The following is a 17,491-nucleotide window of genomic DNA, read 5'->3' as shown; positions in this document are numbered from 1 at the left end:
ATCACCCGGTTTGTTCAGTGTCGTCATCTATCACGAATGCCAGATATCAATGTTTCGAGTTTCTTGGCTCTTGTCAATGGGATTTACCTAAGAGAGGCAACTCTAAACAAACGTATAAAGCAATAGTTTTATGTGAAATTCAGTCAGCGTTGTTGACTGATTTGCTCTTAGATTACTTTATGAACCAGAACTATGCCAAGTTCTAAGAATATGAGATCATGAAGCAGATACGAAGAAAGCAAAAGGTAGTAGAATAAATTACGACATATATGGTTGAGAAAATAGGTAGGTACAAGTATCTAAAGATTATATTTGAATTTTACTTACAATTATGGTATGGACAACTAGCAGTATCGCCCGACGTTGCTCGGGTTTGTAAGGGAAATAACTATATAAGCATTTTTAGAGAGTTATAGCAAAAAAATGCATTAAAAATGGGAAAAAAAGGATGTTAATTTTTTTTTAATCGTTGACTCATCGTAGACATTTTTAGAGAGTTACGTCCCTTATATATTAGCGAAGAAAATGCATTAAAATGGAAAAAAATGATGGTAATTTTTTTTTTAAATCGTAGACTCATCGTAGACGCGCGCTAATACCCAGAAGGGCTCGATATGAATCACGACTATAAGATACCCGGTTTTGGTTAAACTGCACCGCAAAATGTGGGAGTAGTTAGGAATCTAGATAGTAGGAGACAGACACACAACTTCTCTTTTATATATAAAGATATCTATCAACGTACACACACACAAACACACACAGACGTGTGTATATATTCAGACAGAGGTTAGAAAAGTTAGCTGGGACGATTTATGAAATATGCTTATGGCTATAAAATATTCATTCTCTTTTCCTATGCTATTTTTTTGAGATGTATGCATGCAGTGAGTGGAATATCTTTGAATCTGTTTCTGTTCATTAAATATTGCTTTTACTATTTCGTAGATAAAATAATCTGTTCTGGATATGGCGCAGGAGTGGCTGTGTGGTAAGTAGCTTGCTAACCAACCACATGGTTCCGGGTTCAGTCCCACTGCGTGGCATCTTGGACAAGTGTCTTCTGCTATAGCCCCGGGCCGACCAATGCCTTGTGAGTGGATTTGGTAGACGGAAACTGAAAGAAGCCTGTCGTATATATGTATATATATATATATATATATATATATATATATGCTGGTTGTTTACGTCCCCGTCACTTAGCGGTTCGGCAAAAAGAGACCGATAGAATAAGTACTGGGCTTACAAAGAATAAGTCCCGGGGTCGATTTGCTCGACTAAAGGCGGTGCTCCAGCATGGCCGCAGTCAAATGACTGAAACAAGTAAAAGAGTAAAGAGAGTATAGATTAAAGTTCCGATCAAAAATACTTCTTATTTCTTTGTCGCCCACAAGGGGCCAAACAAAGGGATTAAGTCGATTACATCGACTCCTGTGCGTAACTGGTACTTAATTTATCGACCCCGAAAGGATGAAGGGCGAAGTTGACCTCGGCGGAATTTGAACTCAGAACGTAGCGGCAGACGAAATACCTATTTCTTAACTACCCACAAAGAGCTAGAAACCGAGAGGACAAACAAGTACAGACAAGCGGATTAAGTCGATTGCAGCGACCTCAGTGCATAACTGGTATTTATTTAATCAACCCCGAACAGATGAAAGGCAAAGTCGACCTCAGCGGAATTTGAACTCAGATCGTAGCAGCAGACGAAATATCTATTTCTTTAATACCCACAAGGGGCTCAACACAGAAGGGACAAACAAGGACAGACAAACGGATTAAGTCGATTATATCGAACCAGTGCATAACTGGTACTTATTCAATCGACCCCGAAAGGATGAAAGGCGAAGTCGACCCCGGCGGAATTTGAACCCACAACGTAGCGGCATGCGAAATTCTGCGAAGCATTTCGCCCAGCGTGCAAACGTTTCTGCCAGCTCGCCGCCTTCTGGGATGGTACACTATGAACATTATATAAATCATCGGTTTTATTACGCAACAGCAATATTTTGTGTAATTCGATCAATCTGTCGGAATGTGAGTCATCCTAATGTCTTTAGTTTCGAAATCTTAACTCAAAGCCATTGGAATGTTTTATGTGATGTATAGAAAAATTATATCTGTTCGAGGACATATGCTTCAATGTGTGTGTGTGTGTGTTTTTGTATGAATGTTACAAATATGTATATATATGTAATGTCTCTGTGTGAGTGTAAACTTTTGAAGCGCTGCTAAAAGGAAAATAATGCAGAATTCTTTCCGCTTTTGCTAACATATGTATATTTGCACAAATATATGTCTTTTTAACGTACGGCTTCTATCAAATCGCAATCTCGTCCTGTACTTCGTTGGATTTCTGATACTTTGACATATGTAGTTTTTGTGAAGTAGGAAATTATTAGTGTGCGATGATATTCCCTTTAAGTAAATGTATTTTCCCAACATAAAAAGTATTCGTTCATGTAAGTAATCTGATGATTTAAAACCAATTAATAAAATGCCCTTCAGAGGTATTCATAAAGTCAATAGCCTTAATAAATAATGAATTGGAAATTTCTGGAGAAAGTATTGCATATTTTATACAAAATTTACTTCATTGTAAAGACGGAATAGTAAGGATTGTATATTTTATACAATGAAAGTCTACTTCCCATGAAGCTGTAAATCATGGATTTGTAAGCATTATTTACTGATTGCTTCTGAATAAAGAACGGGACCTAATATTGGTCGCAAATTTTGGCACAAGGCTTGCAATTTTGAGGGTGGTGGTAAGCTGCTCACCTCGCAACTATTTTTTCGACCTCGAGATAATGAAAAGCAAAGTCGATTTCGGCAAAATTTGAAGTTAGAACGTAAAGGTACACGAAGTTCTTCTAAGCATTTTATCCGACGTTCTAACGAATTTGCCAGCTCACCGCCTTAATGGAACCTAATATTCCCGAAAAGATGAAAGACAAAGTTGACCTCGACAGAATTTGAACACAGAACGTAACGGCAGACGAAATACTTAGGACACAGAGGACAAAGACAGACAAACGGATTAAGTCGATTAAATCGATCCCAGGGAGTAACTGATACTTAATTTATCGACTCCGAAAGGATGAAAGGCAAAGTCGACCTCGGTGGAATTTGAACTCAGAACGTAGCGGCAGACGAAATACGGTTACGCATTTCGCCCGGCGTGCTAACATTTCTGCCAGCTCGCCGCCTTAAAGGCAAAGTCGACCTCGGCGGAATTTGAACTCAGAACGTAGCGGCAGACGAAATACCGCTAAGCATTTCGCCCGGCGTGCTAACGGAACCTAATATTTACAAGCCTAATTGTATAAGGAATAACATGGTGACTGTAATACTGTAAATAGATCTACTATTCCTCCACTGTAATGTATTTTTATTTCACGCATAATCAAAGTATATTATTTTTGTATTGACATGAATTATCTCTCAGACGTTAAAAGATCTTATGGAAGCCTCTATGTATTCGTTTAAACTGCTAAAAGTTGTCACCAAAGTTTCTTCAACATATACCCAGCGCCAATTAGAAAGGGTTAATGCGTTTACAATGAGGACCGCTATAATATATTTTAAAATTCTGTATTACAGATGCTAGTGTATATATATATATATATATGCAGAATTGTGTGTGTATCTGTGCGCATGTGTTTCCCAGTCAGCTATTTTTTCAGTATTTGATTATACTGTAATATTTTTACGTTTACTGCTCCATTTAGTAATAGAACGGTTATACTGTATTGTATGCCATAATACCTTAGGGCGGCGATGAAGCAGCACCCACTGCTTTTTTGCATTGACAAATTTTAAACGTGAGCTTATTGTCACAGCTATGTTTATATGTCCAAAATGTTAGATTCTTCCCTTCTAGAGGGCAAATTTATTCATCAAGCTTTGCTATAAATTCTCATATACACAAAGATTGTCAATATCATCTATTCAATATGAAACTGTATTGATTTTAATTTTCTCGATTCAATGTCTATTTTTCGATTATTTTGAAAAAAACAATTTTCAGTGCTGAATTTTGTCTACTTTTTCATTTGAGCTAGTCAAGACATCAATATCAACAGCAATATTTCAAAACAATAGAGCTATGAGCCAACGAGAGACCTCCACGTGTCGTTTTATCTGCTAGCAGCATGGACAATAAAATCTTCCTCAAATTAAATTTTACTGTCTACATAAATTATGATGAACACATTAGTTAATAGAAATAGAATATTTGCAGCTTGTTCATGTTTAACTATATACATATTTGATGAAGACTGAATTAGGCCTGAAGTTCCAGATGTAATATATTAAAATGTGTTGTTATGTCTATTTGAATTCTAAATTGGAATCCAGTCTTCGGTATACTTTGGCTTTCAACTTTACAAGGAATCGAAATTTTCGATCGTAAAAATTTTAATGAAATCCTACATGAGATAAATCTTCCTTTCAGCTCAACAATCAATTTGAATTAAGACCCATTCGTATATTCAATAGACAACGCTTTTCTTTATAGAATTACGAATTACTGTCTCAATTAAAAATCAACATGACGATAGAGGTGTGTATGAAACCTACTCTGACATTGTAAAATCTATCCTTGGTATATCTGCGTGTTTTCTAACCGTCTTGAAACAACGGCGGGAAGGCTTACAGATTGTACCCTACAACGTTGAAAAGAGAGTGACTCATTGAACAATGTACTGCAACTTTCAAGGCAGGAATCTGATTTGATCATGGATGGAAAGCATATGATGATCACCTACTTCCCTTGTCTGGCTCCGATATGTTACAAATAACGGAAACCCTCTCTTTGCAGGTCAAATTTGATTATAACGCTTACTCAGATTGTCCCTGAATGAGAAAATCTATAATCAAATTTTCTCATTCAGGGACAATCTGAGTAAGCGGTATAATCAAAATTGACCTGGAAAGAGAGGGTTTCCGCAATTTGTAACATATGGAAGCCAGTCAAGGGAAGTTAATGCCCATGGTCATTGTTTAGGAGTTCTGAAACTGGTTAGGAGGGCGGAAGATCGTTACCTTTCTTTCGACAGAGTGGATTCTTACAATAGATCCAAGAATGGGAATGATCCTTATTATTGACATCCATACGGTCTACGAAATATCATTTACAAGTCTTTGGTCAACACGAAGATATAATGGTCGGTACTTATCAAAAGAATCACGTAGAAGCATAGAAAATTAAGAGAGAAAATTTAGAATTAGCACATATTATAAATCATCAATTGGATAGAGGCATGTGTAAATATATATGCATGCAAAATTAAACAAATATTGTGTAATTCTGAGTATTTCTTTATTACATTCTCTGTTGTTGGTACTTTATTATTTTCGCTGATGTAGTTGTTGTTATTATTACTATTATTATTATTTCACTGCTCAGAGCTCTTGATTTCAGTTACTCCGACGAATTCTATGATACGGGACAACAATCTGTTGTTAAGGGTCTCACAGGTCTTTTCACGATACCTAACATCCAAGTACCAATCACAATATTCTTGCTGCCTCCAATAAAGCAGTTTTCTGAGTATGTCCAATCTTCATGTCAATCTCAATTTTTCCAATATTTTTTCAAACCTGGCTCTTAATGAACCCAGTGCCACACCAACTACTGGGATGGTAGTTACTCTCTTTATTGCCCACATCCGTGCAGTTTCGTATTTTAGTAGCCATGTGCTTTCCAATATTTTACTGTTCTTTGTCACTCACTCGTGCATCTTCTGGTATGGCAATATTAATGATCTTGGTTTCCTTCTTCCTTTTATCATCTACAATAACATCTGGTATTTGACTATCAATCACTGAATGACATTGGATTGTAAAGTCACATAAGATCATATACACATTATTCTCGGTGTCGCCTTCTGGTTTATGCTAGAACAAACCAACATTCGTTGTAAAGCGATGGTGGGAGTACAAACACTGATACACAAATATATATATATATATATATATATATATATATATATACATATGTGTATACATACATATATTTATACAATGGGCTTCTTTCAGTTTCCACTCAAATTCCACTCACAAGGCTTTGGTCAGCCCGAGGCTATAGTAGAAGTCACTTGCTCAAGGTTCTACGCAATGTGACTGAACCCAGAACAAGGTGGTTGGATGAGATTGAAATGCATAAATATGATTTTTTTAATAAATGCATTAGTGGATACGAATAGAAACAAATTGTACGATATATATTTGTTTTAATTATTTGTTATGTTATATTACATTCTATTATATATTTTTATACTCTTTTACTCTTTTACTTGTTTCAGTCATTTGACTGCGGCCATGCTGGAGCACCGCCTTTAATCGAGCAACTTGACCCCGGGACTTATTCTTTTGTAAGCCCAGTACTTCTTCTATCGAGCTCTTTTGCCGAACCGCTAAGTAACGGGGACATAACACACCAGCATCGGTTGTCAAGCAATGCTAGGGGGGGGGGGGCAAACACAGACACATAAGCACACACATATATATATACATATACATATATACGACGGGCTTCTTTCAGTTTCCGTCTACCAAATCCACTCACAAGGCTTTGATCGGCCCGAGGCTATTGTAGAAGACACTTGCCCAAGGTGCCACGCAGTGGGACTGAACCCGGAACCATGTGGTTGGTAAACAAGCTACTTACCACACAGCCACTCCCGCGCCTATAATAGTATAATTATATTATATTATAATGTTAATTAATTTATATGTCGATTGTATTTCTCTATTTCCTTTAACATATATAAGCAAACACCTTGAAGAGCTTTTAGTCGAACGAAAGAACACAAATACATATTTTTAGGCCTGTTACTTCGCTGTCTTTTACCGAAATGGTAAGTCACGCGGAAATAAACATACCATCTGTTGTCAAAGGTACGTGGGGGACAAACACAGATGCGCGTGCATACACACACATACACACACACATACACTCAACTCATATACACAACGGGATTTTTGTTTCCGTCTGTCAGATCCACTCCAAAGACTTAGCCCACCCGAGGCTATTTTAGAAGCCAAGCGTCGAAAGTGTCACGCAGTGGGACTGAACCCCAAACCATGTAGTTGGGAAGAAAACTTCTTAAAGTTTACAATGGGGTATACCGAAATATTTTAGCTGTCATTATATGCGAAATATAGATAATACTTGGTATATAAGATAAACTTCAAAATCTGTCATATTTATCATATCGCATCTTAGACAGTAAAGTTGGGGACGATTACACGACGCCGTTTCAATTATTCATACAACTTCAGCAGCAATCGGTTAATCTACATTTTACTACCTCCGCAAAGCTGTATTTATAGCTAATATCATTAAACTCATAACTATATTCAGATAAGTTGAGTTGTATATTTGACAAATATTTGTCTGATAGTTCAGTTATGTAACTTACTGATGCGGCAGCGGTGTTTGCGTTTCGTATTAAAGGTAACTATGGGATGTATCCAAAGATTTTAACCCTCACTACGTAACAGACATGTGTATGTATGTCGGTAAGTATTTATGCTTGTGTGTACGTTTATGTATAACAGAATGCAACGTATATACATATATATGTGTAGTGTGTCTGCAATAATAATAATAATAATGATAATAATAATAATAATAATAAGGCGGCTGGACGTGACAGAAGGCGGCTGGACGTGACAGAGGATGGACGTATTTTTACGATGCTCTGAACTGGCAACAGCGAACCCAGCAGGTCAACTGTAGAAAACTGGAAGATCTACTGTTTTCTGTAAGTAATTTGAATTACCCTCAAAATAAGTAAAAAAAGAAAACTTACATATCTACAGCTCATACAAACGTACACCTAACAAGAAAAATTAGAAACATACATATCTCCAATTCTGTGTGAACATTTACATTTAGTCGTCTCTCATGACTATAAGAATGTGTAAAATTGCCTTTTAAATTACCTTTTATTGTAACAACACAATTAAATGCACGATAAAAAGTTATGGAATTAAGCACCTACAACTATATACATACAACTGAATTCAGAAATTTAAAAATATATACATAACATTGAACTCAGAAAGTTATTTAAAAAAAAGAAAAAAAAAATCTTCGACGAAAACATCAGATAATATGTGTGAGTGAATATACATATATATACATATACATATGCATGTGGTGAAGAAGAAAAGAGAAAGGAAAAAATAAATAAATAAATAAACGTAAACAGGTTTGACCTTTTACTGACCATTAACGTCCTTTGTCTCCACCATCTACCGTAGCTATTTATAGACCCAAAGAACATGAATTCTTTAACCACCCATTCTCCAACACAATGGAGTGTTGATGGTGGCTGTGGCTACACATTGAAGATGATGATGGTGATGGTGATGTTGCTGATGATGGTGATGGTGGTGAAGATGATAGTAATAACAATAATAACTGACAGATCCCGTCTTTTTCCCTTTCTTTTCGTTTCCTTCTCCGTATTTTATTCTCATTATTTCGAACTAATACAGACACAGTAAGCCTTGAAGAAAGGAAGAGGAGGAAAGGAGGAAAAAAAAAAAATGTCCGGAGATAAAACTATCAACAAAAAAAATACAGACGAATATAGATCTGCTAGTCTTAAGAAGCGGCGCTATGAGCAATGCTTACATGTAGTGAACCCTAAACTGACAGATCCATCTCCTAATATAAGAATGGATGCTCGTCATGCTTCAAGGTCAACAAATCAAACAATAAACCGCATTGGTCATTGCGCGGATTACAAAAGACCACGTACCCGAAAATTGAACCAAATCCTGATTGAAAAATCAGTTACTGGATCAAATCTTCCCAACACACAGGAGCTGGACGAACCCCACAACCGGAATATTCCAACAGATGGCCATCCATGCTCATCACCAATAATCAAAAGAAAAGAAGGAAAAATGGTCTAGGGAAGATAATAAAGAAGTTCTTGAGGCCTTCTACCATGCCATATATTTCCCCACAGATAAGTCTAGCACTGTACAAGCATACTTAAACTGGAGACAGAAACACCCTGAAGTAAGACCCTACATAGACAGTAACAAGCTTGCCAATGTTAGAAGAAACATTATAAAAAAGAAATTACTGACTGAAGTAGAGATTGATCAGGTTAGACAAGCAATATCGGATAAAATGAACGAAGCTGCAGCTAGAGAAGATAATACAGAGGAAATGATTATAGACCAGCCCAGGGCGGATAAAAACGAAGAGAGGATTGAAAGAGTTAGTATAAGTGATAGGCAAAGTGAAATACGCCCTGAACCAATCATAAACACTAAGACAGATGAGCATCAAATAGATAAAGAAAGTCACACAAATATTGACCCAACAGAACTACATGAGCTAAAAAATCAAATCATGATTGAATGGCTGAAAATTAAAGAAACCAGCATGGATGAGCGTGATACACTTCCTAAAATCCGCAACTCTAACCAAAACATGAAAATAATTGGTAAAATCCGGCTTGCACTTAAGGATATAATTTCAGTTAATGATGTTGATATCACAAACCTCAACCACCTATACTATGCATCCGCGAAAATTTCAACGATCCTATGTGGTGTAAAGATTAGAAAACGGCAACAGTCCCACAAAAAGCCTTCTTGGCAAGAGCGTCTGCAACAACAAATTAAAGTATTTAGATCTGACATTGAATATTTGAAAAACCTTAAGGCTCACAAGACTACCAAACCTACAAAAACCCAAACATTACTGAAAAAATACAATATGAAAACTATACTTGATATTGATGCCACCATAGAAACCATCAAACAAAAGGTATCTGCCAAAGCTGCCCGCATAGCGAGGTATGAAAAGCGTGTTAGATTTTTCAAGGACAACAACATGTTCAAAAATAACACCAAGAATTTTTACAGGAAGATAGGAAAAACAGCGTTTACTGCAGGGTCTGTACCATCAAAAGAAGAAGTGCAGAGATTTTGGAATAAAATCTGGGCAGAAGAAAAAACACACAACGAAAAGGCCCCCTGGATTGACAGAATATCTACAGAACTGGACCCCTTAGAAGAGCAAAAGTGGGAGGGTGTCAAGGTAGAAGATATAAGATCTGCTCTCAGGAGGTCAAGCAAATGAAAGTCTCAAGGAAAGGATAAAATTCCTAACTTCTGGCTGAATGCCTTCCCAGAGAGCCATGAACTGCTAACAGAACTGTACAATGATGTTTTGCAACACCCTAGTAGGATGCCTCCTTGGCTAGTTAATGGGTTAACATTCCTGCTTCCAAAAAGTGAAGAAACAAATGAACCAAAAAACTATAGACCCATAACCTGCTTAACAACTATGTACAAAACACTAACATCTGTCCTGACGGAATATACCTATAGTTTTTTAACAGACAGCAGCATATTCCCTAATGAACAGAAAGGATGTAAACGTGGATCCTACGGCTGTAAAGACCAACTACTCATCAATAAGATGATCTTAGAAGATTGTCAGAAACGACACAAAAACTGATCAATAGCCTGGATAGACTATAAAAAGGCTTTTGATAGCCTACCACATAGCTGGATTAGGAAATGCCTTGAAATGTATAAGATAGCACCAACTCTGCGAAACTTCTTGACTGTAAGTATGAGATCATGGAGAACCACACTAACTCTGAACAGTGACAGTGAATCCCTAAATGCTGGTGATGTAAAAATTTCGTGTGGCATTTTCCAGGGTGACTCACTGTCACCACTCCTCTTTTGTTTATCCTTAATACCTCTCTCAAAGTGCTCAATGACGCGCAGTACGGGTATAAAATGTTTGATAAAAATATAAATCATCTCGTTTACATGGATGATTTAAAGCTTTTTGCAAAAAATGATCAACAACTCAAGGGCTTACTAGCGATAGTCAAACAATTCAGTGACGACATCAGAATGCAATTCGGCCTCGATAAATGTGCAAAGGCTACCTTTATCAAAGGAAAAATGACAGAAACATCTAACGTTAACCTTGACCAACAGAATGTCATAAAAGAACTAGACCCAGCGGAGAGCTACAAGTACCTAGGGGTAATTGAAGGGAACGGAATAAGGCATTCAGAGATGAAGGCAAGGATCAGGAGAGAATGCTATCGAAGAGTGAGAGCAATACTCAAGACAGAGCTGAATGCAAGAAACAGGATCGAAGCAACCAATGCATTAGCTATACCAGTCGTGACTTACAGTTTCAATATTGTTAACTGGTCAATTACTGAAATATGTCAGCTCGACAGAAAAATAAGGAAACTGTTGACAATGCATAGAATGCACCACCCTAAGGCAGATACAGAACGACTCTATCTGCCAAGAAAAGAGGGAGGCCGTGGTCTTTTGCAACTGGCAATAACAATGAAGATTGCTACAATTGGCCTAGACACCTACCTGAAAAACTCTGAGGACTGGATGTTAAAACTTGTCTCAAAACATGAAAACAAGAAAGCATCATACTCAGTCACAAAACAGGCAAAGGAATATCTAAGTGAATTCCGAATACAACCAATTTCGGAATTAGAGATAGACATACGAGAAACAAGCACAGAAAAAGCTAGGCGCATGAAAACCCGTGCCAAAACTGCGGCCTTAGATATTCTGAATAATAAATGGCAAGAAAAACCTCTCTATGGCAAATACCCAAAGCGAGCGAATAATGCAGATATCGACAAAGCCCTGACCCATCAATGGCTAATGGCCTCTGGCTTAAAATCTGAAACAGAGGGGTTTATCATAGCAGCTCAAGATCAATGCCTACCAACAAGAAACTACCAGGCCAACATATTAAAGATCAGAAGCAGTCCAACATGTCGTGTATGCAAGCAACAAAATGAAACCATTGACCATGTGGTCTCCAAGTGCAGTCTTCTAGCGCCTACAGAGTATCTCAACAGACACGATAGAGCTGCACAATATATTCACTGGGTAATCTGTAAAAACCTGGATTTGCCCCATGAAAAAAACTGGTGGGAACACAAACCACCCCCAGTGCTTGAAAATGACCACATCTCACTCCTCTGGAACTTCACCATTCAAACTGACAGGAAGATAGATGCAAATAGGCCAGACATCATATTGAAAGACTTCAAACAAAGAACATGCCTCCTCATTGATATGACTGTCCCAATCGATATAAACGTATCTGTCAGGACCTACCAAAAACTGAGCAAATATAAAGATCTTGAAATAGAAATCAGCAAAATGTGGAAGCTGAAGACTAAAACAATACCTGTTGTCATAGGTGCCCTGGGAATGATAGCAAAAGGGGCTGATAGCTATCTAACTCAGATACCAGGAAACCCAAAAATGGCAGAAGTTCAAAAGATAGTGCTCATGGGAACTGCTCATATCCTACGCAAAATACTCTCTATGTAACCTCAAGGTTTAAAACAACCATAATTTTCGGTTTAAAAAAAAAAAAAAAAAAAAAACTTTATTTTTTTTTAGACATTCATTAGTACAACATCCCCACCCCCCAAATATATGGCACACTAGGCATAACAACAACATGAACTTCCAACCCTGTTGTCTCTTGAGGTCTCTGGGTGAGACTTGGAGCCAACTTGTACAAATATAAAGCAAAAGTCAAACATAGAATAATAATAATAATAATAATAATAATAATAATAATAATAATAATAATAATAATAATAATAATAATAATAATGATAATAATTGTTGGTATCCTTTTGTCTTGGGAGACAATGGAGTTGCGCATAAATTAATCCAGTCTGGATATTTCATGTCCTCTCCAGTTTCCTTTCCAGTTTCGCGCAGGCCTGGGCTAGATGTAAGAAAATCTTGGGTAGCCCAATCGTGAGGATTCCTCTCTTGACCTTGCTGACGTAGTCCAAAGGAATGCAGAGTATTACGTTTGGAACCAGCTTGGTTGCAGGAGCTGCCGAAAGAGTGTCGAGTCGAACACTAAACCGCCTACGGGGCTCCACTCCGGATTTCTTTGAAGGTTGTCTCCTTTCCGTAACCCGGGATAGGAGTCCATACCGGGTACTGTCAGCCGGAGCCAGACAGGGTCGTCACTCCCTGAAGTAATGAAGAAAATCGTTACCCACTACCTACAATAATAATAACAACAACATTAATAATAATAATAATAATAATAATAATATAATAATAATAATAATAATAATAATAATAATAATAATAATAATATTAATAATAATAATAATAAACTTTTCTACTTTAGGAACAAAGCCCAAAATTTAGGGTAAGCAGTATAGTCGATTACATCGATCCTACTGGTACTTATTTCTTCGACCCTGAATGGGTAGAAAGCAACATCGACCTCGAAGGAAGTTGAACTCAGAATGTAAAGACGCGTGTAATGCCGCTAAGCATTTTGCTCGGAGTTCTGCCAGCTCGCCACTTTAATAGTAATGATAATAATCTTTTCCACTAAAAGCCCAAGGCCGGAAATTTGGGGAGAGGCTTAACTGATTCTTATTTTATTGATCTCGAAGGGCAGAAGACAAAGTCGACACAGTTGGAATTTGAACTTAGGACGTAAAGACGAAAGAAATACCAGTAAGAATTTTGCCCGAAGATTCAGCTAACGATTCAGCCACCTTAGGTAACAAGAGCTATTAATAGTTCTTTGTTGTCAGATAAGTTTGAAGCAAACCTGGAGTAAAGAATGCATGTCATTACTGAAGTCGTGATTGGCGACCAAAGTATTGGGCTGTCCAGAAAGTTCGTGCCGATTTATAGTAGCTTAACTTTCCACTTATATTAGAACGTGGTTGAATCCATAAAATAGGATTTGACTACACCTCTATTTAGAGCACAGTTTAAGCTATCTTTTCGTAGAAGAAGGTTTATGTTCCTATAACCTGTGTTAATTCTGTAACCCTTTAAAATGGAAGATAAGAAAGTTCATTTTCGGCATTTGATACTTTGGGAACCAGACAAAAACTGCTGCAGCTCAGCTGGGATGTATTACTCAACCCTCCATATTCTCCACATATTGCTCCTTCTGATTTCCCCTTATTCAGGTCTCTGCAGAATAATCTTGTTGGTAAAAGCTTCGATTCCTTGGATGACCTAAAAAGATACCTTGATGAATTCTTTGCCATGAAACCCCCTCAATTCTGGGAAGAGGATATTTTCAAGTTAAAGAAAAGATGGAGACGCATTGTGCAACAAAATGGTTCAAATTTGGTTGATTAAAAATGTAATGGCAAGTATGTATTGACCTTTTGCTTTCCTTTAAAAATCGGCACGAACTTTCTGGACACATTGATAAGCTTAGCTGATCGAATGATAGATGAATGATTAATCAAATCATTGTTTAGATAATTGGATAAATGTGAACGAATTGACAAATAATAACGAAAGAACTAAAATGGTTGTGCGTGTGCTTATTATTAGAATAACAACCCTCCCGTGAAAGAAGGGAATCTGATTTTTAAACACGCGAGTTCTCACAATCTTCCCAACCGTATACAAAAACAATAAATATATGTGTGTGTGTATGTGTGTGTGTGAGTGTGTGCGTGTGTGAGAGTGAGTGTATGTGTGTGTGTATATAAATTTATATATTATACATAGTCATACATACATACGTAGGTACGTACTTACATGCATACATACATACATACTTGTAAGACCAGTATAGGTGGTTATAAGATCAAAATTGAATTCGATTTATAAAGAAACGTTATCACCCTCAACTGAATACCAACGCAGAAAGCTTTTTTCAATTAGTTCAATTGGCCATCGATATATAAGCCGTAGAAAACATTTTAATAAAATTTTTGGATGTGAATAAATCTCCACTCTCCTTTTGGTCTTCAATTATATATACGCGGTGTAGTCAAAAAGTATCCGACCTTTGGCCAAAAAATACAAGTAATATTTAAAAAGTCACCATTTTGATTTAGTCTCCTTCAAAGTATTCGCCTTGGAATACTACACACTTCTGCCAGCGTTCCTGCCGCTGCTGGAAACATTTCTGGAAATCGCTTTTTGTGATGCTGTATAGCTGTGCCGGCGAAATTTGCTTAATGTCTCTGTTGACTCAAATCTCTCTTTGAGTGCTTTATTTTGAGCTTTGGGAATACCTAAAATCCACACGGAGCCAAGCCTGGGGAATAAGCAGCCTGACGAACAAGTGGTGTGTTTTGCTTGACGAGGAATGCTTGGAGGACGTGGGAGGAATGAGCAGGTACATTGTTATGGTGAAGTTCTTAGTTCTTTGCTGCCCACAGATCGGGTCGTTTTCGCGGCACAGTTTCACGAAGGCTACGAACCCCCAAGCAGTATTCTTTATTAATTGCCTGACCTTGTGGTGCATATTCATGACTCACTGTCCACTGAGGTGCAGCCATCTATGAACCGGTTGTACCGCTCCCTGTTTTGTGTTTTCCCCATAACATCATCTCCAGAGACCTTTTGAATCTTCTCGATGGTGTGGGCTTCCGTCTCACCAAGTTTTTGGCAGAGTTTGATACAGTATGTTTGCTCTATGCGCTTGGTCATCTTGACTCGAAAGCAAAAGAATCACAGAACACACTCTTCACGTCTGCGGGCGAACGGCGCCACCTACAGACACGAGGCACCTAATACCCATGGGGATTTTGCTCATGCGTTATTATTTTGTACTCCGCAAATCAATCGGATACATTTTCCTCCACCTCGTATATACATATACACACACACACACACACACATATATATATATATATATATATATATATATATTATATATATATATATATATATATATATATGTATTTTTTTTCTTTCTTTTTCTTTACTTGTTTCAGTCATTTGACTGCGGCCATGCTGGAGCACCGCCTTTAGTCGAGCAAGTCGACCCCGGGACTTATTCTTTGTAAGCCCAGTACTTATTCTGTCGGTCTCTTTTGCCGAACCGCTAAGTGACGGGGACATAAACACACCAGCATCGGTTGTCAAGCGATGTTGTATATATATATATATATATATAGTTAGTTAATCCAAACAAGAAAGCACAAAAAATCACAACAACGCGAGGACGTAGAACAAATATAGTATTATTGGACGCTCAGGAAAGAAGGAAAGAAGGAGGGTTTAACGTTTCGAGCGGAGCGCTTCGTCGGAAACATAGGCGAAGGAAAGATCCAGAGAAGGGAAGACAGAGGGAAAAAGTCGGCAACGGTACATACGAGGTCACATTTTGAAAGGATATATATATATATGTACACTTTGTAAACAAACATGCATATATCTACCAACATATATGCATGTATAAACGTGTGTGTTCCATTGACAGTGTATCTAAGTCACTAATATCTAACCCCAGTGTAATATGTAGGAGAAATTACATATGCTATTTTATTTTATTTATTTACAATAGCTACATGTTTACGTTGGCTCAGAAAAGTGTAGTAACATGGGCCGCTATAACACCAGAATATCTGTCAATCAATTTTTATCTCATCTTTACCCTCCGCCAGATAAAACTTCCAACGGGACTTTAGTCTCATCCTACTCTGATATATTTGGAAAATTTTTAACATCACACAGCTTACTAAGGCAAGTTTTTTTTTTGCCGCCATTCACTTTAGTAAAAATAGTTACACATGTGGGTGGAAAATATTTTTGAAACTTGCTAAAGTAGTTTTCCAATAAATACACCAGTGTAAGCCGAGTCTTGTACTTAACATATTGCAATTGGGTGCCATGGTATTCTTGTAACTGCTTCTTTCGTTAGATTCTTTTCTCACTGAATTATATGAGAGAATTTCTAAAGATGATGGCTGCTTTATGAAAGCTAAAATTGGCAATTTCTTTTTAACTGGTTAAATTAATATTTTTTTGTATTCCTATTTTCTGCAACGTTCCTTTTCAGATTTTGAAAAAGCTTCCTTTAATTTTTAGGTTCTTTTCAAAACGAGAGTGGGTGAATAAGATATTTTTTTTTAAATGTGTTTCTGTAACAAGTGAGCTGTATTGATTCTATAATATTCTAAATTTAGCGTAATAACCTGCATTAACTGTTCGCTATTGTAGCTACACTGACGCGAATAAAGTTTTATGTTGTTATTGTTTAGTCTCAGAACTGGCCTGCTCGAGCAGGATATCTGATCAAATAGTTTCCATCTGTGAACATCACGTTTTCAGGTTGTATATTCTCCATTGTATCTTTCCGTTTTTCTCTTATGCGCTTGTTTGTGATTTAAAAACTATTTGGCTGTCATTTCTACTTTGCTGTGCTAACTCGTGGAAGCACCTTGTTGGCTGGTAAAATTACTCTCTCTTTTACTCTTTACTCTTTTACTTGTTTCAGTCATTTGACTGCGGCCATGCTGAAGCACCGCCTTTAGTCGAGCGAATCGACCCCAGGACTTATTGTTTGTAAGCCTAGTACTTATTCTATCGGTGTCTTTTGCCGAACCACTAAGTTACGAGGACGTAAACACACCAACATCGGTTGTCAATCGATGTTGGGGGACAAACACACAAACATACACATGTATATATACATATA

The sequence above is a fragment of the Octopus sinensis genome, linkage group LG19 (genome assembly GCF_006345805.1).
Source record: "Octopus sinensis linkage group LG19, ASM634580v1, whole genome shotgun sequence".
Lineage (NCBI taxonomy): Eukaryota > Metazoa > Mollusca > Cephalopoda > Octopoda > Octopodidae > Octopus > Octopus sinensis.
Note: the sequence above shows the minus strand (reverse complement) of the source record.